The sequence below is a fragment of the Macaca fascicularis genome, chromosome 7 (genome assembly GCF_037993035.2).
Source record: "Macaca fascicularis isolate 582-1 chromosome 7, T2T-MFA8v1.1".
NCBI lineage: Eukaryota > Metazoa > Chordata > Mammalia > Primates > Cercopithecidae > Macaca > Macaca fascicularis.
This window is the reverse complement of record NC_088381.1, coordinates 70,273,502-70,300,171: the sequence shown is the minus strand read 5'-3', so window position 1 is coordinate 70,300,171 and position 26,670 is coordinate 70,273,502.

The window sequence follows — 26,670 nt, the reverse complement described above, 5'->3', positions numbered from 1 at the left end:
CTGACCACAGTAAGCAAAAGGATCACTAGCAAAAATTCCTGACACAGGAAGCCACGTCAATGGCAGCACATGGGAAAGAGACCTGAAGGTTTGGTTCTTTCACGAGCCCAGTGAGCCAGCAGATTGATACAGCTATCAAAAAGTCAGAGACAAAAGTCTAGAGCCGTCTTCAACTGTATTTATGGAAGTCTAGCATTCAGATCAAAGGAAGTCACAAATCCGATATGATTTACACCAATCAGGCCATAATGAATAATTTACATTCTTAATAACAAATTAGCTCTATGAAAAAACTAAAAGCGGACCATAATCAAAAGCAAACTCCAAATGTAGTTCAGGCGTAAATTCTGTTTGTTCTTTCAAGGTTTAATATAAAGGTTCTCAACCCTAATTGCACATTAGATTCAACTGGGGAGCTTTTAAAAATATTTGTGCTGGAGCACCCCCCGCCCCCAAGACTCTGATTTAATTGGACTGCGGTGGGACCCAGGTAACAGTATTTTTTATTAAAGCTCCCCCGGTGATCATAATATGCAGCCAGAATGAAAACCACTGGTTTAATATTAAACATACACTTTGGAAAATGTGAGCATTCACTCAATAGTGCAAACATCATCTAGACCAGCAGTTCCCAGCCCAGAATGATTGTCAGACACACCTGAGACGGGTTTTTTAAATTCAGGTCCCTGGCCTGACCCCTAATCTACTCAATCAGAATCTTCTCTGACGAGGCCCAGAACTCAGCATATTTTTCAAGGATGGCTACTCAATTTCATTCATCAGCCAGTGACCTACCATAAGGCTTCTCCGCTGGGGGTGCATCTCAGCTTCACCTGGGCTCAACCCAGGCATATGAAATCAGTGTGGGGGCTGAGCATCAGTATTTCCAAAGTTCTCCTGATTGTCCAGACTGGGGTGAGAACACATTTCACTTAGCTGAGCCACAGTCAGGGGGTGGCCAACAGAGAGAGAAGCCTGCTGCTTGTGGTCAAGCTCAACTCTTGTGCTTCCAAAGAGGATTTTGAACCCCAGCCTCCTCCTGTCCTTGCCCAGCATAACAGTCTTGAAGAAGTTGGGTGAATGAACTATCTTTTTTCTTTTCTTTTCTATTTTTTTATTTTTTATTTATTTATTTATTTATTTATTTTGAGATGGAGTCTTGCTCTGTCGCCCAGGCTGGAGTGCAGTGGCACAATCTCAGCTCACTGCAAGCTCCACCTCCCTGGTTCAAGCCATTCTCCTGCCTCAGCCTCCTGAGTAACTGGGAGTACAGGCCCCCACCACCATGCCTGGCTAATTTTTGTATTTTTAGCAAAAACAGGGTTTCACCATGTTGGCCAGGCTGGTCTTGAACTCTTGACCTCAGGTGATCCCCCTGCCTCAGCATCCAAAGTGCTGGGATTACAGGCGTGAGCCACCGTGCCCAGCCTTAAACAAATCTTTCACTTGCCATCCTTTGGTATGGATGTTGCTTTCAGCTGAATTGGCTAGGTTCAAGCTGACACCACTTCTGCTAAGATGATGCCTTCCACTCGTGGGCTTCACATGCTCACAGGACGATGTCCTCCCAATGGTTGAGGATCTCCTGGCACGTCTCAAGAACATTTTATAAAGAGCCAGGGCTTTGGTGGTTGGGAGTTAAGTTTGAAGATGAAACTGCTCTTAGATTTATGTTGTTAATAAAGTGAGCTTCTTTCTGTTCATATTGGGGAAAATGCTTAGACTTTCAGTAGTGTCTGGCATGGTCCAGCACTGTGCAAAAATTGTCCACCTAGAACACAGGGTCAGCAGGAGAACAAAAGATTGAAGGTGGCCTGTGAATGAGGTAGAGGCCATAGACACAGGGCCCTCAGGGCCGTGGGCTCCATGGGGTTTCACAGCCCACCTGGCCTGAAGTCTGCCCCATGAGTCTTAAACAGGCCCTTGTGAGAGTCATCAGGCAGCCAATCTGACCCCTGAACTCAGCGCATGGGGCTGTCCACCTGGGGTCTGAATATATCGTCCAATCCTGGGAAGCGAGAGCCACTCAGCCCCCCAACATGCACACCTTGATGACAGTTCACTCAACAGGGGCAGCTCTGACCACAGAGGTCTTATGACGGAATGACAATACCCTGAAAAGATCTAACACTGTATACATGTGCCATGTTGGTGTGCTGCACCCATTAACTCATCATTTACATTAGGTATATCTCCTAATGCTATCCCTCCCCTCTACAAACATTATAAAAAATAAATTGAAAATGTACCTTATATGGCAGCAGTAAAGATTTAATGGAAAAAAAAAAGATCTAACACTGTGAATGCAAGAGCCGTGGAGCCTGATACAGACCTGGGGTGGGACTGTGAATCTACATCTCTAACACTCCAGGTGATGCCACCGTTGCCGTCCAGGGGCTACACATTCAGTAACTTAATCCAACTCAGAAGCCATGAAATGATGACGTGACCAGCCACTCCCGTGAGTGACAGGAATGCAGGAAAAAGGCAAGGCACTGCCAGCATTCCCAAGGCACCCCACTCACTCTGCCTCCTGCCCTGCAGAGAGGCGACGTTTCTGAGTAGGCAGTGAAACTTACAAGAAACAGCGTATGGGCACGGTGGCTCAGGCCTGTAATCCCAGCACTTTGGGAGGCCAAGGCAGGAGGATTACTTGAGGCCAGGAGTTCAAGATCAGCCTGGGAAACATAGCAAGACCTCGTCTCTACAAAAGAAAGGAAAAAAAAAGTTTTCAAAAAATTAGCTGGATGTGGTGGCAAGTGCCTATATTCCCAGCTACTCAGCAGGCTGAGGCAGGAGGATCGCTTATACCCAAGAGTTTGAGGCTACAGTGAGCCGTGATTATACCACTGCACTTCAGCCTGGGCCACAGAGTGGGACCCCGTCTCAAAAAAAAAAAAAAAATTTAAAGAAACAGCACAGAAGAAGATGTCCAGAGACTCAATCTAGTACTGATTCCTCCATTAGTAAGCTCTGTGACTCTAGGAAAATCCCTGTATCAGATGTACTGGCTGCCACAACAGGCCCTGTAACACCTAATACAAACAGAGACCTGACAATGTTTGAAAATCACAAGTGGCTGCACAAATGTAAGGCCAAAGAACCATGATCAAAAGTCCAGAGGTGGAAGGGCAATGTGCTGCCCCCAGCATCCTCACTCCTGTCCTCATCAGCCACTGCCCCACAGGTCCCTTAGGGCGACAGGCACCATTAGTGATGCAGAGAAGGTCCCAGCAGGCTTCTCCTAGAGCCACACTGTGTTCATAGCCAGTGAGCCCCATCAACCTGGTCATCCCTGAGGCAAAAGGCTTTAGAAAAAGACATCGGATCTCTCTTGGGCCTTAAATTCCTAGCTGCTGTGTTTGACTATTCTTTTCATCCTTCAGCCCCTAAGGAAGTTATAGGAAAGCATATACTTTTCAAATGTTGTGGGCAATGAGGTAAATATTAATGTTAGTACTGTCTCCATTTGATAAGGAAACAGCAGAATGAGGAATCGGGTTGGGGAGTGGATCAGAACAACAGGGCTTTTGGGAATATAGTCCTGCAGTGGGTTTAGGGACAGTATATGGCTATACCCTGAAATTCCTAGGCACAGAGTGGCTCTGAGTCTCACCTACGGTTTCTACATACCTACCCCCTGCACCCATCACACTATCATCCACCAACACTCACTGAGACCCTGTTCTGTATCTAATTCCAAGTTAACTGCTGTTTGGGGGTGCAGAGGTAGCTAGCAGAGATGATCATGAGTCAAAGAAAAATAAAAAATAAAAACACATTCCTTCTCTCCAGGAACTTAAAACTAAATATAGACATTAACTATAGTAAAAGCAAAAACTGCAATGAAAGTCAGGATAAGCCAAATGTCAAGCAAGATTTTCAGATGTTAAGTGCTAAGAAGTTCTATAAGGCAAAAAAATCCCTTGGCTCAGATGTCGACAGGCGTTTCTGACATGTGGCTGCAACAGAGGGCAAAGAAGGAAACTAGTTAGGAATCACAGCCATTGTGGGAGCTGCAATTTGTTGAAGGCTCACCATGCCCTGCAGAATGGCACTAAGGGTTTGGGCCACACCCGAGGAGGCCGCAGGAGGAGTTGGGCTGGGCGATGCTGCCCCCTCGAGGTCAGCTGAGAATGTCACTTAATATTGGAGGCTTAAACCCCAGGCGCCGCCGACCGTGATGTGCTCAGAGTCCGGAGGCTCTGTTGAAAAAGACACGAACCTGTCTCACCTTGAGGTGAGACCTGGGGGTTCAGACCTGTTCAGATCTTCTGCTGGGTTCGGAGGAAAGGACTCGGCCACGAGGGACGTGTGCACGCATGCACGCACCACTGCTGCGAGCTCCCTGAGTAAGAGCTGTCGGTAAGAAATGTAAGCTCTTTCTCTACCTGCTGTGAGCACAGTCTGCAGGAAGGGGAAGCAGGACAGCAGCCCAGGGTGGGACCCACCGGTTCAGCAGACAGAGGACAAATGTATCAACTCACTCTCCTGAAGCGAAAGGGCTACTGTTACTAATTTCAGTCTTACAAATGAGAAAAAATGATCATCAGAAATACTGGTTCCCGACCAGGCCCGGTGGGTCACGCCTGTAATCCCAGCGTTTTAGAAAAGAAAATAAGGAAGAGGAGAGGGGAGGGGAGGGGAAGGGAGGGGAGGGGAGGGGAAGGGAGGGGAGGGGAGGGGATACTGCTTCCCTGGAGGGGAGGGGAGGGGAGGGGATACTGGTTCCTTGGAGGGGAGGGGAGGGAAGGGAGGGAAGGGAGGGGAGGGGAGGGAGGGGAGGGAGGGGAGGGGAGGGATACTGGTTCCCTGGGTTGGGTGTGGTGTCTCACTTTGGGAGGCCCAGGCAGGTGAATCACTAGAGATCAGGAGTTTGAGACCAGCTTGGCCAACATGGAGAAACCCCGACTGTACTAAAAATACAAAAAATTAGCTGGGTGTGGTGGTGCACACCTGTAAACCCAGCTACTCAGGAGGCTGAGACATGAGAATCACTTGGACCCAGGAGGCAGAGGTTGCAGTGAGCCAAGATCATGCCACAGCACTCCAGCCTGGGTGACAGAGGGAGACTGTCACTGTCTAAAAAAAAAAAAGAAGAAAGAAATACTGTTTCCCATGGCCATTAGTTTGTTTTCTTCATTTTCACTTAATTGACAAATAATAACATATCTGTATGGAGTACAGTGTGATGTTTTGAAATATGTATAGATTGTGGAATGATCAAATCAGGCCGATTGACATATTCAGGATCACTAATTTAATTAGTGACAAAGCCAAGCAGTGGCTCTAGTTCTTCCCAGGTTAGAGTGGGAACTGTCAGAACTAACATTCAGGAGTGAATCTCAATGGGGAAAATAAATTCTAACTATCAGAATTCTAATGAAAAAAAAAATACATGGCTTAAATATGCCTGAGGTTTGAGTGTGTAGTAATCTAGAGTCAAATTACCTTCATGCAGATCAATTCAGGGCATCCTAAAAATTGCAGACCTAAGATGTACAGGGAAGTCCCAGTGCAAAACAGCTCCCAACCCTCTGCCCTGTCTCTACACTTATTCCCTTTTTTTTTTTTTTTTTTTTTTTTTTTGAGATGGAATTTCACTTTTGTCACCCAAGCTGGAGTGCAGTGGTGCGATATCGGCTCGCTGCAACCTTCACCTCCTGGTTTCAAGCGATTCTCCTGCCTCAGCCTCCCAAGGAGCTGGGATTACAGGTGCCCACTGCCACACCTGGCCAATTTTTGCATTTTTAGTAGAGATGGGCTTTCACCATGTAGGCCAAGCTGGTCTCAAACTCCTGACCTCAGGTGATCCACCCGACTCAGCCTCCCAAAGTGCAGGGATTACAGGTGTGAGCCACCACGCCCAGACTTCTACACTTATTTCTATATGTGGCCTCTGCTGTGTCAGAAGTTAAGTGGCCATAGAAATAGTTAAATTCTTAGCTTAGAACAATGAAGGGGAGAAGCCTTCCCTGACAACCAAATAAATATAAAGTGATGTCTCACTTTCCTAATGAGAATATGTTCTCATTCTCCTAATGAGAATATGTTAATGAGAATATGAGAATAGACTCATGCAATTTTCCAAACAATTATTTGTTTCTATTTTTCTTAATTTTTCAGAATCAGGAATTTGAAAAAAAAAAAAATACCTCCTCAACATTGTGTTAGTCCGTTCTCACAGTGGTATAAAGAAATACCTGAGACTGGGTAATTTACAAAGAAAAGAGGTTTAATTGTCTCACAGTTCCGCACGCTGTACAGGAAGCATAGCAGCTTCTGCTTCTGGGGAAGCCTCAGAAAACTTTCAATCACGGCGGAAGGCAAAGGAGGAGAGAGCGCGAGTTGTCTCACATGGTAGGAGCAGAAGCAAGAGAGGAAAGAGGGAGGTGCTACACACTTTTAAATGACCAGATCTGGTGAGAATTCACTCACTATCATGAAAACGGCATCAAAAGGATGGTGCTAAACCATTCATGAGAAATCTGCCCCATGATCCAATCACCTCCCACCAGGCCCCACCTCCAACATTGGGGATTACTATCTGACATGAGATTTGAGCAGGGACACAGATCTAAACCATATCAAACATTGTATGTATTTTTAGAGATGCCAAATTTCAACAATTTTGGGGAAAATTTTATATTTCAATAATCTTGTTTCTGGAGAAATGTTTTTATTTTCAATTATCTCATCATTTTAAAATAATAAAATTGGCCGGGTGCAGTGGCTCACACCTGTAATCCCAGCACTTTGGGAGGCTGAGGCAGGTGGATCACCTGAAGTCAGGAGTTCGAGACCAGCTTGGCCAACATGGTGAAACCCCATCTCTACTAAAAATGCAAAAATTAGCTGGGCATGGTGGTGCACGCCTGTAGTCCTAGCTACTGGGGAGGCTAAGGCAGGAGAGTTGCTGGAACCCAAGAGGCAGAGGTTGCAGTGAACCAAGATCGTGCCATCGCACTCCAGCCTGGGTGACAAGAGCGAAACTCCATCTCAAAATTAAATAAATAAAATAAAATATTGGCCAGGTGCGATGGCTCATGCCTGTAATCCCAGCACTTTGAGAGGCCAAGGCGGGCAGATTACCTGAGGTCAGGAGTTCGAGACCAGTCTGGCCAATATGGTGAAACCCCATCTCTACTAAAAATACAAAAATTAGCCGGGCATGGTGGCAGGCACCTGTAATCCCAGCTACTTGGGAGGCTGCGGCCGAAAAACACATTTTGTACAGACAGCATAGGAAACCCACACCCGAGAGAGATGGACTGTAACTGTCTAGACATATAGTAGCATGCAGAACTAGATGTCTGGGGCCAGGCGCAGTGGCTCATGCCTGTAATCCTAGCACTTTAGGAGGCCAAGGTGGGTGGATCACCTGAGGTCAGGAGTCTGAGAACAGCCTGACCAACATGGTGAAACCCCGTCTCTACTAAATACAAAAAATCAGCCGGGAGTGGTGGTGCATGCCTGTAATCCCAGCTAAGGCAGGAGAATCGCTTGAACTCGGGAGGCGGAGGTTGAGGTAAGCCGAGATCGCGGCATTGCACTCCAGCTTGGGCAAAAAGAGCGAAACTCCGTCTCAAAAAAAGAACTAGATAGCTGGGCATTTGTAATATTTTCCATCATCGCATCCCTAAAACATCCATAGTTCAAGCAACCCCAGCTCCCTGCAGGCTGAGCTCCTGCAGTAATGGCCTGCCCAAAAGCAAATCCAGCCTGCAGCCCAGCCCCAGGATCCCAGCATGCCTGGGAGCCCTGCTTCCTAACCGCATGCATTAGAGAACATTAGAGTCCAAGCGGCAAGGTAGTTTGTTACTGCATTGAGAGGAGTGATTTCTCCTCTCTCGTTCCTTATTGCCGTGCTCACTATGATAATATTTCCTTGATTTTCTGACAGTTGCATATCAATGGTCCCTTCTGCACACAGCAGACTTTTCTGAACACTCAAAAACTCCTTCATACACACAGACACACACACCCCAGAGGACAAAGTCAATTCTCCCTATAAATTTGTAAACTTGTTGCCATAGAGACAGACTCCGCATATCCCAAATGTGGATCATCAGTGCCACCTAGTGGGACATTGATTATCCTGCATCCTCCAAATCCCAAGACTTCGGATGGGAGGGAATGGTTAGGTTTTTTGTTTGTTTTGCTTTTTTGTTTTGTTTTTGGTAGCTATCTGGTGCTCTCTTTCAATGTCCTAGGGATCTGCCCACCAGAATCTACTTCAATCAACTTCCTCCAGGCTGGTTCCTTCCCACCCTCAAAAATAGATCACTTCGAGCACTGGCAGTCCCTCTCACTTTTGGGACGCTTGGCTTCACTACCTCATGCTTACTTCTTTTTGTGGGGTGGGGGGAGGCTCGGAGTCTCACTCTGTAGCCCAGGCCGGAGTGCCGTCACGCGATCTCAGCTCACTGCAAGCTCCGCCTCCCAGGTTCACCCCATTCTCCTGCCTCAGCCTCCCGAGAAACTGGGACTACAAGCGCCCGCCACCACGCCCTGCTAATTTTTTGTATTTTTAATACAGACAGGGTTTCACCGTGTTAGCCAGGATGGTCTCCTGACCTCGTGATCCGCCCGCCTCGGCCTCCCAAAGTGCTGGGATTACAGGCGTGAGCCAGCGCGCCCGGCCACCTCATGCTTACTTCTAAAAAAAACGCAGGAATGGCTGGGTCCCTTGATTGTCACATATAACAACAAAGACAAACCAACACCTGATCAATAGGAGAGTAAGATGCCTGAGGATTAAAAATAAATGAAGTCCTCTTTGATCATTTTATTCATTTTTCTGACCTTGTGTGACTTCTAGCTCACACATTTGAATGTGAAACAAGTCAATTTTCTTCATTTTCTTTTTTTTTTTTTTTTTTTTTTTTTTGAGACGGAGTATTGCTCTTGTTACCCAGTCTGGAGTGCAATGGAACGGTCTTGGCTCACTGCAACCTCCGCCTCCTAGGTTCAAATGATTCTCCTGCCTCAACCTCCCAAGTAGCTGGGATTACAGGTGCCCGCCACCATGCCCAACTAATTTTTGTATTTTTAGTAGAGATGGGATTACCCTATGTTGGCCAGGCTGGTCTCGAACTCCTGACCTCAGGTGATCGACTCACCTCAGCCTTCCAAATTGCTGGGATTACAGGTGTGAGCTACCTCACCCCGCCAGATTTTCTTTATTTTCTGTGAGGAGTTTACCCATTGCATTGGGTAGCAGAAGCTAATATAAATAAATGCAGGGTCTTCCACCCTCACTTTATCCAAGTTCCAGAGGACATATGGGGTGTTGAGTCTGGGCAGAGTGGGTTAGGAGCATCTTATCCTCAGAGTGCTTATCAATCCACACTCCCATCCACCACCAAGTCCCCCTCCCTGCTCATTTCAAGCCATGATCCCGGGGAAGAGCGCTGCTAGGTCCGACTGGTCGAACCCTGGGGTGTCTGCAGGCCAAAGCCACCCCCTGCTGCTCTGCCCTGCCAACCTTCCTGAACAATGACTGCCAGGTGGTGCCAGTGAAAGAGGGAGACCCTTGGTGAATATCTCCAATTACAATCTGTCAACCAAGATTTATCACACTTAGGGGCATGACCTACCTGGGGCTTGTGGTACATAAAAATGAAAATGCAAACTCCTTGTCCTACAGTCAAAGACTCCTTGGGAGACAAACTAGTCAACCAAATACAGAAATCCTCCCAGCAATTGTTACAACAGAGACACAGGCCCACAAGCCCTTCATCAAAACGCTTAGGCCAGATGAGTTTGGGGATTCTGAATTTGTCAGATTTTAGGAACTATCTAGGATGTCACCCATAATCAATCACATCCACATTTCTGCAGCAAAATGTACCAGCAGTAAAGTGAAATAAAGACAGGCAACAGCCTTGTGCTGTCTCAGGCAGGATTTGCCACCAAATGAGTTTTAGCACCAAAAAGAAAAAGCTTTCAGTTTTCACAATTTTTTGGAGTTCAGAATTACAGATACGTGTTTGTAGATCTGTATATACAATGCAGAGAGGGGACCTGTCAGTTGGCCCAAAGACATCAGGAGGCTTCAGAGAGGAGGTTGTGCTTGAGCTGAGATCTGACAGTGAGAGCCAGTGGAGAGACCAAGCACAAGAACCAGGTAAGAACCAGAAGAGTATGAGGGTGGGGGGAGCCCCCCCTAATTCAGTGTGCTTGGAAATATTAAGCCAGACTCTTCACTCTTGTCGACATTCCCAAGTTGGCCTCAAAACCACCCTGTTGCAGGAAGCCTTCTCTGACTACCCACCCTCTCATATGTATATTGCACTGACATTCCAAAAAAGTCCTGTGGGTTTTCTTTCAGAGCACTACAGATCTAAAATTCCTTCAGTACAGGTACAAAAACAGACACATAACACATAGACCAGTGGAACAGAATAAAGAACCCAGAAATAAAACTGTACACCTACAACTATCTAATATTCAACAAACATGACAAAAACAAGCAGTGGAGAAAGGATTCCCTATTCAAAAAATGGTGCTGGGATAACTGGCTAGCTATATGCAGAAGATTAAAACTGCATCCCTTCCTTACACCATATATACAAAAATTAACTCAGGATTAAAGACTAAATGTAAAACCCAAAACTATGAAAGCCCTTGGAAGACAACCTAGGCAACACCATTCAAGACATAGGCCCTAGCAAAGATTTCATGACAAGGACACCAAAAGCAATGGCAACAAAAGCAAACATTGACAGATGGGATCAAATTAAACTAAAGAACTTCGGGAGGCTGAGGTGGGCAGATCACTTGAGGTCAGGAGTTCAAGACCAGCCTGACCAACATGGTGAAACCCTGTCTCTACAAAAAAATACAAAATTAGCCAGGCATGGTGGTGCACGCCTGTAATCCCAGCTACTCAGGAGGCTGAGGCAGAAGAATTGCTTGAACCCAGGAGGCAGAGGTTGCAGTGAGCCGAGATCACGCCACTGCACTCCAGCCCAGGCAACAGTGCGAGACTCCATCTCAAATAAATAAATAAATGCAGAATAAAAAAGCTAAATGAGAAAATATAAATAAATAAAAATAGAATTCCTTCAGTACAAACAGGATCTTCCCTCTGTTGTGTCTTTCCTACTCTATATTAATCCCTACTCGAGGATTCTCAATAGCAGCCATTCCCTTCCCCATACAACCATAACCACATCAGCACCTGACAGTAACAACAGCAACACGTTCTTAGAGTTTCTTATCTTGGGGGAATGGGGGTGATGTTAGTCCTGGGGGAGAAAAGGAAGGGGGAAAATCTCTAGGGGTTGTGTGCACTCATTTGTGTTTTATCTCCTTACCCCCAACTCACAGAACAAGGAGACAGAATCTTTTTCTGTACGTTAATTCTTGAATCAGTGGAGTTTCCAATGCAGTGATGTAAATATTCAGGCAATAAACAAGGAGCAGATGGAGTGGCCTTCATAGTTATTTTCACATCTCTGTCAAAATATTTACTTCGTACCTAAGTCTCTTTTTAAAAACATTAATTTGGCATTGTGTGCAAACATTTTCATGAATATTAATCAATCACCCCCAAATTACTAAATGTAGCTTCCATTTCAGCATTTCGTCATCCCTTATCAAGGAAGGTTGGGCTGGGCGGGGAGCAGCGGCTCATGCCTGTAATGCAGATCACTTGAGGTCAGGAGTTCAAGACCAGCCTGGCCAACATGGAGAAACCCCATCTCTACTAAAAATACAAGTTACCTGGAACTTACAGGTGTGGTGGCCAGTGCCTGTAACCCCAGCTACTCTGGAGGTTGAGGCAGGAGAATCGCTTGAATCTGAGAGGCGGAAGATGCAGTGAGCTGAGATTGCGCTGCCGCACTGCAGCCTGGGCGACGGAGTGAGACCTTGTCCCCAGAAATCCAGAATATAAGACCCAGAAAGGCCTAGACAAAGGGATGGGCCTCCCAGGGACACTGGTTCAGGGACAGGGAGGGGGAAGAGGAGGGGCCCAGGAGGGCTCCACCCTCTGTCCGGGTGCAGGCCAACACCTGCTCTTGCCCACCCAGCCCTCAGGGAAATCAACCGGCCACGCCACCCTCTGTGTTGTGAATTGATGCTAAGGCAGTTCAGAGAGCTGGGAGGAGGCTAGCGGAGAGGGAATATTTCTGGAATGTGTCTATTCTCTAGGGCTACACTAAATCAGCCTGAATTCCCTAGAACTCTATTTCCTGCACACCGTGTGAATGTAAATCCGTATTACTGGTTCAGAGTTGTTCAGCATGTGTCTCCTCTCCATTTTTGAAGACATGCACAGCATAAAACCAAATATATATCTGATACACTGAAAGCACGTGGTGGATTTTAATGGAAGTGATTAGCCTTGGAAAAGAAACAGAAAGTATGGAGGAGGTCAGTCAGTCTGCAACACTGTCCTCACCACCACCCCAACAGGGGAAGGACTCCTTGGAGGCATCCACTCCACTCCACTACATAGTCTGCCAGAGGGGCTCGGCTGTGACCTACGGTGAGCACCAAGGATCGCCACCTGGTGCTAATAGCAAAGCTTCTGAGAAGGATGTTCAAGCTCTGGGAATTCCCTTCAGTTCAGCAAGCCCTCTTGAGAACCTACTTCGGCCGGGTGCAGTGGCTCACGCCTGTAATTCCAGCACTTTGGGAAGCCAAGGTGGGTGGATCACCTGAGGTCAGAGACCAGCCTGTCCAACATGGTGAAACCCCATCTCTACTAAAAATACAAAAATTAGCCAAACATGGTGGCATGTGCCCGAAATCCCACCTGCTCGGGAGGCTGAGGCAGGAGAATCGCTGGAACCCAGGAGGCAGAGAGGTTACAGTGAACGGAGATCGCACCACTGCACTCCAGCCTGAGTGACAGAGCGAGACTCTGTCTCAAAAAAAAAAAAAAAAAGAAAAAGAAAAAGAACCTACTTCATGCTCAGCCTTGTGCTAAGCAGAGAGGATGAAAAATAAAGTTCTGGTTTGGCCACGATGGCAGGATAGTTTTGGTAGGCAGGATAATGACCCTCAAAAACATAACCACAGCCTAACATCCCAAACCTGTGCATGTGTTATCTTATATGGCAAAAGATATTTGTAGATGTGATTAAATTAAGGATCCTGGGATAAGGGGGGTGTCATTCTGGAACATCCTAGTGGGCCCAGTGAATCAAAATAGTTATCCAGGGTGGCAGGAATTCATGGGCTGAGTAAGGTGTACTGTATTTGTAACAAAGGGATTAATGAAACTGAGCACATCAACAATGATCGAATGTACAAATGCCAGAAATGAAAGACACTACAAATTCCCCTCCTATCTTGGAACATTTTGTGGCTTGAATTGCCAGATGGGAGTTAACGACTCATAATTAATGAAAGGTCAAATCAACTGACTTGTGTAATCAACAAACTTACAAACCCCCATTTTACCACATTGAGGCAGCATGGTGTGGTAGAAAGAGCCAGGGGTCTGGATCGCCTGGTAATTTACTATGTGCATTTTGGCAAATCACTTAAATTCACTGGATCTCTGTTTGCTCGTGTGTAAAATGAGAATAATGCCACCTCATCAACCTGAGTAAAATACCTGGCCCTGAGCCTAACAACAGGGACCTATTATTGAAGACCTGTGTTAATATGGCAATAATGGTAGGGTCTATGCAATACTAAAGTGTCTGAGTGAAAAAATGAATAATTAAGATAACCCTTATAATACATTAGCCACCACAATATAAATGGCGTTCCTATGTGGAAACCTCCCTGGATCTGGTGATATGATATGTATGATAGCTATTGCAAATGACTGTGAGTAAGACTTAGACAGGGTATGGAAAGGACAGGTACCCCTCAGATACCAGTGCCCTGGGATAATAAAGAATCAAACACAAGGCATCCATGGGGTCACTTTACAGGTAATGCATCTTTAAGAGAAGAGGTCCAGGACTGAACAGCTGAGCTGACATTCTGAGGTTATCCTGCACTCACCATGGGAAAATTTCAAAGCTTTTCACAAAAAAAAAAAAAAATTATTAGACATCCAGACTCCCCTTTTGTTTCCCACCTTTTTAAACTCTTCATGTACTAGACAGCCTGATCCCAGGTAGGAGATTATCTTTGAACTTTCACTTTCCCATGCTAACACTTTCCCACATTATCACAATAACTGAGGAGTCTATATTCAGTGCAGGTGGAAGTGGATTAGATGGAGAAAGAGAGACTTGGAGCAGAAAGACAGAATGTGATGCTCACGTGTTGGAATAAAATTCCTCTTTACAGTTAGTCTAAGGAGCTGTTTCTATGCATTTCCAGTAACCTTAATGGTCAGTTTCCACAGCATCAATCATATTGAGAAGCTTCATTATTAAAATAGCCAAAGCATTATTCATAGTTACTCTGATGATAATATGATCACATTATGGGAATAATATTAAAGCACAGAAAAATAAGAAAAATGGGTTAGGATTGGGTTGGAAAGGTACTACTCTAGGAGAAATAGAACTAGTTATCATCTGGAGCACCCATCACAGGCTTTACATGTTTAGAAAGAGTCCCAAGATTTCAAGTCTGCTTGTAGAGAAATACTCAGTGTGACATTTTACAACCCAGTGTGCTCCTTTAATAAAACGTATTATTTAATATTGTATCTCAACGTGACTCATTCTATTATGAGTAGTTAATATTCTTCCCAGATGCTAAAGAACCAGAAAGTCTGGAGCTGAAAATTCAAGGGTCAGGCCAGTTTAATCCCCTTTTGTTCTCAAATCAGTGATAAATAGGTGACCAGAAATATTCTCAGGGACTGAAACAGACAGGCTGGACGACACAGAGGATTTATTTCAAATCCAGCTTCTGTGAATCCAGATGTCCATTCATCTCCTATGCAAAATGCTGCCGGAATCATCTGCTGACTTGTAAATGTCCATTTCCAGTCATAGAGCTCTCCCACCGTAGCTCTGGGATCATGACCCAGGGAGCTGTTTAAATATCAGCCCAGCAGCCTGCACTGCTGAGCTTTTTTTTTTTTTTCCCTCATCTTTTGAATTTTATTAAGACTTATTTTGTCACCCAGCATATGGTCTAAGTTGGTAAATATTCCAGGCGCATTTGAAAAGAATGTGTATTCTGTTCTTGGGTGTAATCTCCTATAAATGGCAATTAGGTCCAGGCAATTAATAGTATTTACATATTCTGTATTCTTACTGATACCTTTGTCTAGTTGTTCTATTAATTACTGAAAAAGGGATGTTAAAAACATTCAACTAGGATCTTTGATTTGCCTAGTTGTCCCTTTAATTTTCTCAGTTTGTGTTTCATACATTTGGAAGTTCTGTCACATATGCATATAGAAGGGATATATGTTCCTGCTGATTTGGTTCTTTTATTATTATAAAATAATCTGTGTTGTATCTCATAATACTCCTTGCCTTGAAGTCTATTTTGTCTAATACTGTTATAACCACACCAGCTTTCTTATACTTACTATTTTCATGGAATGTACTTTACATTCTTTTACTTTTAAACTATCTGTGTCTTTATATTAAAAGTGTGTCCTTATAGACACACTTTTATAGAGCATAAGGATGGGAACTGCTGTTTTATTCAGTCTGATAATCTCTGTCTTTTAGTTGGTAAGTTTTGTCCTTTTACATTTAATACAAATGTTGATATGTTGGTCTATCATTTTATTATTTGTTTTCTATTTGTCCTGTATCTTTTTTGATCCTCTGTTCCTGCTTTTCTACTGTCCTTTGGGTTAATCAAACTTTTTTAGTATTCTATTTTAACTCCTCTATTGGCTTTTGAGTCACACCAATTTACAATTTTAGTGGTCTCACATAAAATGTGAGAAATTTGCGACATTGTCATTTCATTAACCTCGCCTAGTCCTTTCTACCCCTATTGTCATTGTGGTACATCTACATACACTATAAACGCCACTGATTTGAGAAATTGTACTAAGCAATTAATATATAAATAATATATAAAATAATATATGAGTCGTTTGAGTTCCTTATATTCTGATTATTAATTCGTTGTCAGATGAACAATTTGCAAATATATTCTCCCATTTTGTAGGTTGTCTCTTTGCTTTGCTGATTGTTTCCTTTGCTGTGCAGAAGCTTTTATGTTTGATGTGATCCCATTTGTCCATTTTTGCTTTGGTTTCCTGTGTTTGTGAGGTCTTACTCAAGAAATCTTTATCCAGACCAATGTCCTGGAGCATTTCCCCAATGTTTTTGCCTCATAGTTTCATAGTTTCAGGTCTTACATTTAAGTCTTTAATCCACTCTGATTTGATTTTTGTAGATAGTGAGAGATCGGGATCTAGTTCCAGTATTCTGCATACAGATACCCAGTTTTCCCAGCATCATTTATTGAACAGATTGTCCTTTCCCCAATGGGTGTTCTTGGCACCTTTGTCAAAAATGAGTTGGCTTCAGGATTTACTTCTGGATTCTTTACTTTCTCTATTTTTATGCCAGTGTCATGCTGTTTTACTGCATGTTTTACATCTGTTACTACAGATTCGTAATGTACTTTGAAATCTAGCTTTGTTCTTTGTTGTTGTTGTTGTTGTTGTTGTTGTTGAGACAGAGTCTGGCTCTGTCACCCAGGCTGGAGTGCAGTGGCGTGATCTTGGTTCACTACAACCTCTGCCTCCTTGGTTCGAGTGATTCTCCTGCCTCAGCCTCCAGAGTAGCTCGTACCCCAGGCGTACGCCACCACTCCCGGTAATTTTTGTATTTTAGTAGAGATGGGGTTTCTCCATGTTGGCCAGGCTGGTCTCCTGGTCTCAAATGATCCACCTGCCTTGGTCTCCCAAAGTGCTGGAATCACAGGTGTTAGCCACCGCGTCTGGCCCGGCTTTGTTCTTTTAGCTCAGAATTGCTTTGGCTATTCAGGCCCTTTTGTGGTTCGTATGAATTTTAGGATGTTTTTCTATTTCTTTTAAGAATGTCATTGATATTTCGACAGAGATTACATTGAATCTGTAGATTGCTTTACATAGTAGGAACATTATAACAATATTAACCCTTCCAATTCACGAACATATAATATCTTTCCATTTTTTTTGTGTTCTCTGCAATTTCTTCCATCAGTGTTTTACAGTTTTCGTTCTAGAGACTGTTCACTTCTTTGGTCCCCCCTCCTTTTTTAACAGTTTATGTGATGAAGAAATCAGATCATTTCTCATATAGATTTTGCCACAATCTGGATTTTGCTGATTGTATCCCTATGATGTCATTCAAACTTTCTTTTGTCCCCTGTATTTCTTATAAGTTGGTGATTGCATCTAGATGCCTGATCAGATGCTGACCTGGTTTTTCAACAAGATCTATTCATACAGGATGAGAACAAGAATTCTATTTCTTTTGCATTTCGTTAATGAACTACTTGAGAATCCACCTAATTATATTAGCAGGAAGTCCAACAGATCATCTTGAGTCTTGCCCACCTCCTTCCCTATTTCCTGCTTAAATTGTGCAAAACCTTAAGGGCTTACTGAGTCCAAAGGGATCAAATTCTACCTTCCAATACCAGACGGAGAGAGAGGAAAGTAGAAGAAGGAAAAAGAAAAAGAGAGGAAAGAAAGAGAAGAGACGCAAACGGATAAGTTCAACTGGCCGATTCACATAGTAGCTTCTGTACCATCACTCTGAACACTGTCCCACCATAGCTCCTTGCCTCCTTCCAGCTAAGACCCTTGCTGGCCCAGATCTGTACAATCAAGAGTAGTGTTCTACACTGGAACTTCAAGTTATTCTTCCTAGTTTATAGGCACAAACTGCCTAAAGCACAGGACATGCCTGGATCCACAACCACAGCCACATTCAGGGCCAGCTCCACGTCTTCTCACAAATCCAAGGGTCACCGTCTCACCTTCCCTCCCAGTGAGTTTGCACTCCAAGGCCCTTGGCGTCCTTTCCTCTCATAGGGCCTTGCTGAGGACCACTTGTTCTGTACTCCTATAGGCTTCCTGATCTTTTAATTCCAGACAGGGGTTGGAATATCAGTCCTTTTCCTTCCACAAGGCCTCTAGACTTCTAATGCAAGTCGATGCATTCTCCAACTCCTGCCATCTCCTGCAGCCACATCCTCTTACACTTGGAGAGGAGAAGCAGCCTTGGCGAGCCAGATAAAGCATCCTGTTGGCCTCTGCTCCGAGGACAGGATTATCTACCATTCCTCCCCTTGCATATTGATAGGAGCTACACAAGTGGCTCTTCAGAAAACAAAAGAGCCCATCTCACAGTGACTTTTAATATCTGGCCAGATATTGAAGATACTGGGACAGCTTTTAAAATCCAGCTTCACAGAGTACTCAAATATACAAATATCTGCTTGCACGTTGAAGGCCGACAGAATATGCCACCTCAACATATGCTGCTCTGGCATAAGGATTATTTTGAGCTATAGGCACTTTAAAAAATATATGCAATGGCCGGGCGCGGTGGCTCAAGCTTGTAATCCCAGCACTTTGGGAGGCCGAGACGGGCGGATCACGAGGTCAGGAGATCGAGATCATCCTGGCTAACACGGTGAAACCCCGTCTCTACTACGAAATACAAAACACTAGCTGGGCGAGGTGGCGGATGCCCATAGTCCCAGCTACTTGGGAGGCTGAGGCAGGAGAATGGTGTGAACCCGGGAGGCAGAGCTTGCAGTGCCGAGATCGCGCCACTGCACTCCAGCCTGGGCGACAGAGCGAGACTCCGTCTCAAAAAAAAAAAAAAAAATCAAGAAGGGCATTCTGACCCTCCCCTTTTCTTCCTGAAAGAAGGAGATAACACCTCCTTACTGAAGAGGTCCTCCCTGTGCCAGAAGGAACGTTTGTTCTTATTATCAAAGATGGGAAGTTGAGACCAAGATAATCATATAAAAGTAAGTCTTGTTAACATTTTTATCTTTCTTGAGCCTCCTCACATATTTCTTTTTTTTTTTTTTTTTTTTTTTTTTTTGAGTCGGAGTCTCTCTCTGGGTTCAAGCAATACCTCTACCTCCCGGGTTCAAGCAATTCTCCTGCCTCAGCCTACTGAGTAGCTGGGATTACAGGCGCCAGTCACTATGTCTAACTAATTTTTGGTATTTATAGTAGAGACGGAGTTTCACCATGTTGGCCAGGCTGGTCTTGAACTCCTGTCTTCAGGTGATCTGCTGGCCTCAGCCTCCCAAAGTGCTGGAATTACAGGCGAGCCCCGCGCCCAATCAGCCCCCTCACATACTTTAGTAACTTTTCCACAATTGCTTGCCTTAGGTTTTGTCAATTATTTGGGTATTCATTTCCTCATGAGGGCTCCCATGTCACACAAAATTTTTATGAAGTAAATTTGTTTGCTTTTCTCCTGTAAATCTGTCTTGCGTCACTTTAATCCTCAGGCCCAGCCACGACACCGTAAGAGGGTACAGGTAAAAAATTTTGCCTCCCTTGTGATGTCTTCTCTGTTCCTTGATGGTGAGGATATTGGGACTGACCTAGGGTTTGAACCCCCAGTGGCTGAAACAACATTGGCACAAAGGAAATGCTCCATAAATGTTTGAGAATGGATGAATAGATGAATGAACTAACTGCTGAGTTAAACCTAGGCTGGATTGACAAGAAACAGTAGAAACAGTCTGTAGGGAGCAGAGAAAACACCTGTACATTTCCCTATGCACTCCTCACTTAAGAGGGGAAACAGTGATCTTATTGAATCCCATTCCGTTCCAGTCGTCCTGCCCTTCATCCATCATGAATCTGAAGTTGTTTTGGTTATTCTCATGATGCAAGTGTGAATTTCCTTCATGAGACCTGAACCTGTGGTCCCTGAGAGCTGGAGCTGAGCCTCCAGATGTGAAAAAGAAGAGTAATGGCTCCTGTTGATTCTGAGGGAGGGGGGCGGGATAGCATGCCTCCCCCGTGCAGCACCTGCTCCAGCCCCGGGCACAGGGAAGGTGCTCAGCAAGGGCGAGCTGCTGCCCTTACCTTCTTAGACTCACAGAAAGAGCACATGCGCCTATAAAATGGACCAAAAACTGAGACTCAGAAAAGTTAAGTATTATTCAAGACTACACAGCCAGAGAGCCTTTCTCCACAGGGCTAGTGAGCCTTGGAGCATCCTACTCCAAATTGGCTTACTTGAATTTTGACCTACCTGAAATTGTATAATACCTTGAAATTTTGATTTTTTACGAGGAGAGACAGTGCTCTCTGATCCATCTATCTCCAGACAGCTCAGATGGTGAACTAATTCAGCCAACCCCATATCTCCTTACTAATACCCACACTGAAACAACTCAATAATAAAAACACAAATACCTCCATTAGAAAATGGACAAAGCAGACTGAGTGCGGTGGCTCACAACTGTAATCCCGGCACTTTGGGAGGCCTAGGTGAGTAGATTACTTGAGGCTGGGAGTTCAAGACCAGCCTGGCCAACATGGTGAAACCCCGTCTCTACTAAAAATACAAAAATTAGCCGGGCGAGGTGGCACAGATCTGTAATCCCAACTACTTGGGAGGCTGAGGTAGGAGAATAGCTTGAACCTGAGAAGTGGGGGTTGCAATGAGCTGAGATTGTGCCACTGCACTCCAGCCTGGGCGACGGAGTGAGACCCTGTCTCAAAAAAAAAAAAAAAAGAAGAAGAAGAAAAAGAAAGAAAGAAAAGAAAATGGACAAAGCTGCTGGGCGTGGTAGCTCACGCCTGTAATCCCAGCACTTTGGAGGCCAAGGTGGGTGAATTACTTGAGGCCACGAGTTTGAGACCAGCCTGGCCAACATAGTGAAACCCCATCTTGACTAAAAATTTAAAAATTATTATAAAAATTAGCTGGGCGTGGTGGTTCGCACCTGTGGTCCCAGCTACAAGGGAGGCTGAGGCAGGAGAATAGCTTGAACCCGGGAGGCAGAGGTTGCAGTGAGCTGAGATTCCACCACTGCAGTCCAGCCTGGGGTGACAGAGCAAGAGTCTCTCTCAAAAAAAAATTTTTTTAATAAAAGAAAAAGCAAAAAAACCTGCTTCAAATGATTTTAAGAACACAATGTGAAAAAAGAATTCTATAACAAAATAAATTTTAGCTATCTCTTCCATTTCTTTAAAAGTTGAAGGCTGATATTTAGCGGGAAGTGTTCTAATGTCTGCAATTTACTTTGAAATGCAGCCTAAAAATAAGATGGGGGCCAGGCACAGTGGTTCACACCTGTAATCCCAGCACTGTGGGAGGCCGGAGGCAGAAGGATCACTTGAAGCCAGTTCGAGACCAGCCTGGTCAATATAGCAACACCTCATCTCTATAAAAAATTGAACAGAGGCCGGGCACGGTGGCTCACGCCTGTAATCCCAGCACTTTGGGAGGCCGAGGTGGGTGGATCATGAGGTCAGGAGATCAAGCCCATCCTGGCTAACATGGTGAAACCCTGTCTCTACTAAAATACAAAATATTAGCCGGGCATGGTGGTGGGCGCCTGTAGTCCCAGCTACTCGGGAAGCTGAGGCAGGAGAATGGCATGAACCCTGGAGACGGAGCTTACAGTGAGCGGAGATTGCGCCACTGCACTCCAGCCTAGGCGACAGAGCGAGACTGTCACCAAAAAAAAAAAAAAAAATTAGAAAGAGAACAAGAAAAAGAAAAAATAAGAAAGTCTGAAGGATGGAAAGAAGGATGAACAGATGGACAGATATGCAATGAAACCAATACAGTAAAATATGAATAACGCAATCTAGCTGATAAATGTGTGTGCACAGTAAAAGCCTTTGAACTTTTAAGTACTTTAAAGTTTTTCAGAATAAAATTTTGAGGAAAATGGGGAGAAGTGCCACTTGCATTTTACAAAATGTGAACATGCTTCTCCCTTCTCTCCCCAGTTAGACGCGCGCTCCTTTCTGGTCTAATTGCGTTAGCAAGTCACCTTGCAGCCCTGCCCAGCGATTCGGTCGATGGGTGCCCAGAATAACATTCCCCAGCCTTCGCCGCTTGCGAATGTTCAGGGCTCTTGCCGCCAGAGGGCGCGCCCACGGAGCGCTGAGCGCCAGGGCGCCAGGGGCTGGGTGGCCCGCGCCCAGGAGTGACAGGCTCCCGAGCGGACTTTGCCCGGGGGCGGGTCCCAGGCCAGCTACTGCTGCAAGTACTTGGGGAAAACAGCTCTTCGAACCGGACAGCGTGAGAGTCAGCGCCTGCTGCCTGGCCGGGCAGAGATTCTGATGGAGGAGAGAGGAGACTGAGTGTACTGAGGAAGTGTCAGACAATGCTAAACGCTTTCCTATGACTTATTTCACATTTTAGTTATAAATCAGCCTGAAAATAGAACGGGAGTGGAAGTGCGAAGGACATGCATTTCATTCCTGGCAGAGGCTGCCCAATCAGGACTCCTGGTCCTCTGAAGACAAAGCAACTTTTTGGGGATGGGGTGGAGGGAGGGATAGCATGCCTCCCCCGCTCTTTCCCCCATGAGCAAAGGGGCTCAGAGTACCTGTGTCCCTGGGCTGAGGTGGCTGCTCCTGTGGGTGCCCTGGGACCTCACTCAGCATCTTCAAAGAGCCTGTGCACCCTACTCCCTCCAGCTTCTTCGTGGAGGGCTGGAGAAGTTGTGAACCTTTGTCAAAAGACAGAAGCACAAACTTAAATTCAAACTTTGCAATTCTAGAAGTGAGCAACACCTCATCCTTAAAGTGAGCTGAGCAGAGGAGGTTGGCTTTGCAGACAGAGAAGGGCTGCAGAAAGCAGAAACAGAACAAAACACGGATTGATCATGTCAAAGTTACTTTCCATATAGGGTTAAAGCAGAGGGGACTTCCTTATTACTCGGGTTGATGCAGATTAAATGGAATGTTTTAGGGGAACTGGCCCATTTCAAAGTTCAGTTTGATGACACGGCACTTAGCACAACTGACTCCATTCTGGTGCCTGGCCTGCTGGGGCCTAGTGCAGGAGACTAGTCCCATAACAACAGCCTCCCATAAATGATGTTTCACACCTCAAACCCTTCCTCAGCTCCAGTCATCCCAGTGCTCCCACTGACCCAAGTATTTTCTGAGACTATTTGGTTCCCCAGCCACCAGAGAATCGGCATAAATCATAAGTCACTCTGTATTTTAAAACCATAATCATGCTGGGTGCGGTGGCTCATGCCTATAATTTCAGCACTTTGGGAGACCAAGGTGGGTGGATCACCTGAGGTCAGGAGTTTGAGACCAGCCTGGCCAACATGGTGAAACCCCGTCTCTACTAATAATACAGAAATTAGCTGGGCATCATGGCGGGCACCTATAATCCCAGCTACTCAGGAGGCTGAGGCAGGAGAATCGCTTGAACTGGGAGGCGGAGTTTGCAGTGAGCCGAGATCATGCCACTGCACTCCAACCTGGGAGACACAGCAAGACTTTGTCTCCAAAAAAAAAAAGCCAGATATCAAGAGTACATATAAACCCTATAATTCGATTTATATAAAACTGTAGAAAAAAATAATCATGACAGAAGAAGATGAATGCTTACCTTGGGCCATTGGCTGGGGTGTCAAATGGAATGGGGCACAAGAGAACTCTGGGGAGCAACAGAAATGTTCTGTATTTTCATTGTGGTAGTGGTCATATGCATGTAAAACATTGTTAACATTCAATGAAAAGTTTGCTTGAAAAAAAAACCTGCTTTCCATTACTCTAATCTTCATGTCTGGGGCGTTCTTCCTATTGCGATAACGTGAACGAAATCAATTGCTCTCCTTGTTCAGTTTTTTCAGGCTTCTCTACTCTGTGTTCCAGAAGCTGCCAACTGGGAGTGTGCAGACTGACAATTGTTTCCTGGCAACTCCCCAGTAGAAGCTGAGGTGTATCTGCTCCCTGCTAGGATCCTGCCCCGCGACAAGGGCCCACCTCTCTGCCTGCCTCCTTTAAGGGACGCCTCCTGCTCCACAGGTTTCTGTCCTCCCTCTGAGGACGGAAACTGCCCAGCCTTGCCCGCTGTGCTCCATCTGCACTACCAGGGCCTCGTGAACTATCCTAGGAGTTGGGAGGGCAGTGTGCAGCTGGGGAGGGAACGCTCGCAGAGAATGGGGTTGGGGGTGGCTTTGGCAAAGAATGCACTTGGGGCCTGTAGAGAGGTCAGAGAAGAGCAGGGCCACCTTTGCTCATATCAGATGCTGCTTGGCCACCCACACCTGACCCTAGCTCTAAAAGCCAGTGTGTGAGGGGTCTGATTCTGGAAACTGGATGAAAGAGCAGGGACAATTGAGTGGGGAAGATCCAGGATGAGCACGGGCAACCTGCACGGGGGGCGTTTCACTCAGGTATTCTTTCAGCAAGCTTTAATTGAACAAACACAATGGAGTCTCAAGGGTCTTTATGGAGTGAGTGCAGGAAAGAAAGAATGAATGAATGAAGATAGGATCCCTGCACTCTCAGAACTCACCTTCTAGATAAGAAGACAATTCACATACAAAAATACCAATAACCCAGAATGGTATATGAGAGGTACCATAAAATTTTATGGAAATGAACAAAGGAGAAAAATAACTTCTAGCAATGCTCCCGGGTCATCCTACCCCTTATGAGTGTTGGTGCAAATTAGAAGGAGCTTACCTGAACAGATCCAGCCTCCTGGGCCCATGGGGCCTGCAAACAAAGAGCAAATGCTTTTAGGCCACTCTCCTCCCCAGTCAGGCACCCTGGTGCAGGACTCAGCCTGCTTCTCTGTGAGTGGCAGCCAGGGCTTCATGGAGGAGATGACATTGGAGTCTGCTGAAAGAATAGAGAGGACAGAGAGGACTTAGACCAGTGGGGAGGTGGGAAAGGTGGCAAGGGAGCAGATGAGAGGAGAGAAGAGGATATTCCAGGCAGAAGGATGGGTGGACCAGCATCCTGGAAGCAGGGGATAAAGGGATCTTACAGGAATGTGAAGATTCTGCTGGGGCTGTCCCCTGGAAGGCCACAAGGGCACTTACCTTTGTGGTGGGTGCCCTCAGGTCACACATGCAGGCCAGTCAAGTAGAGCAGCCCAGTGATTAGAGGACATAGGCCTGGGAGCCCTTATGAGTCGAATTCCCCCCAAAATTTATACGCTGGAGCCCTATCCCCCAGTGTCGCTGAACGTGACTGTACTTGGAGTTAGGGTGTTTAAGGAGGTAATAAGTTCGAATGAGGTCACAGAGCACTGCGCTAATCCAACAGAACTGCTATTCCTAAGAAAAGGGAGACACACCAGGGATGTGTCTGCACAGAGAAAAGACTGTGTGAGGACCCCATGAGTAGGCAGCCATCTGCAAGCCAAGGAGAGGGTCCCCAGAAGAAACCAGACATGCCAACACCTTGATCTTGGAATTCCAGCCTCCAGAAGTGTGAGAAAATAAGCTTCCATTATTGAAGCCCACAGTCTGTGTTGGCAGCCTGAGCAAACAAATACAGGAGTCAACATCAAGCTCCTAACTTCCTCGCTGTGTGTCCTGAATGAGTCACGTAGCCTGGCTCAGTCTGTTTTCTGATCTAATATGGAAAGCAAAGGTAGAAACACCCAGGGTGGCAATGAAGCTTAAGTGAAACTGCATGTGTAAAATAGGCAGCTGGCAAGTATGCAGATGTTGACAGAAGAGTCCGGTTTCTAAAATGAGACGCAGGCCGGGCGCGGTGGCTTATGCCTGGAATCCTAGCACTTTGGGAGGCCAAGGTGGGCAGAACACCTGAGGTAAGGAGTTCAAGGCCAGCCTGGCCAACATGGTGAAACCCCGTCTCTACTAAAAACACAAAAAAAAATTTAGCTGAGTGTGGTGGCACATGCCTGTAATCCCAGCTACTATGGAGGCAGAGGCAGGAGATTCGCTTGAACTCGGAAGTGGAGGTTGCAGTGAGCCGAGATCACTCTGCACTCCAGCCTGGGCAACAGAGTGAGACTCTGTCTCGAAAATGATAGTAATAATAAAAAATAAATAAAATGAGATGCAGGTACCCTGGGAGTGAGGAGGGGAGAAAAATCACTGGAGTAGAGGAAGAAAAGATAAGGACTTATTTCTTTTTTTTCTTTTTTTTTTTTTTTTTTTTTTTGAGACAGAGCCTCATTCTGTTGCCCAGGTTGGAGGCGCCCTCTCGGCTCACTGCAACCTCCACCTCCTGGATTCAAGCAGTTCTCCTGCCTCAACCTCCCAAGTAGCTGGGACTACAGGTGCCTGCCATCACACCCAGCTAATTTTTGTATTTCCAGAACAGACGGGATTTCACCATACTGGCCACACTGGTCCCGAACTCCTTCCCTTGTAATCCACCTGCCTTGGCCTCCTAAAGTGCTAGGATTACAGGCCTGAGCCACTGCACCCAGCCAAGAACTTATTTCTTATAGTTATATCTTTTTTTCTTGAGACAGAGTTTCTGTCTTGTTGCCCAAGCTGGAGTGCAATGGTGTGATCTCGGCTCACTGCAACCTCCGCCTCCTGGATTTAAGCGATTCTCCTGCCTCAGCCTCCTGAGTGGCTGCGATTACAGGCACATGCCACCATGCTGGGCTAATTTTTTTTAATATTTTAGTAGAAACAGGGTTTCACCGTATTAGCCAGGCTGGTCTCGAACAACTGACCTCAGGTAATCTGCCCGTGTAGGCCTCCCAAAGTGCTGGGATTACAGGCATGAGCCACCATACCCAGCCAATATAGTTATTTCTTTTTTTTGTTTTTTTGGTTGTTTTTTTTTTTTTTTTTTTTTTTTTTTTTTTTTTTTTTGAGACG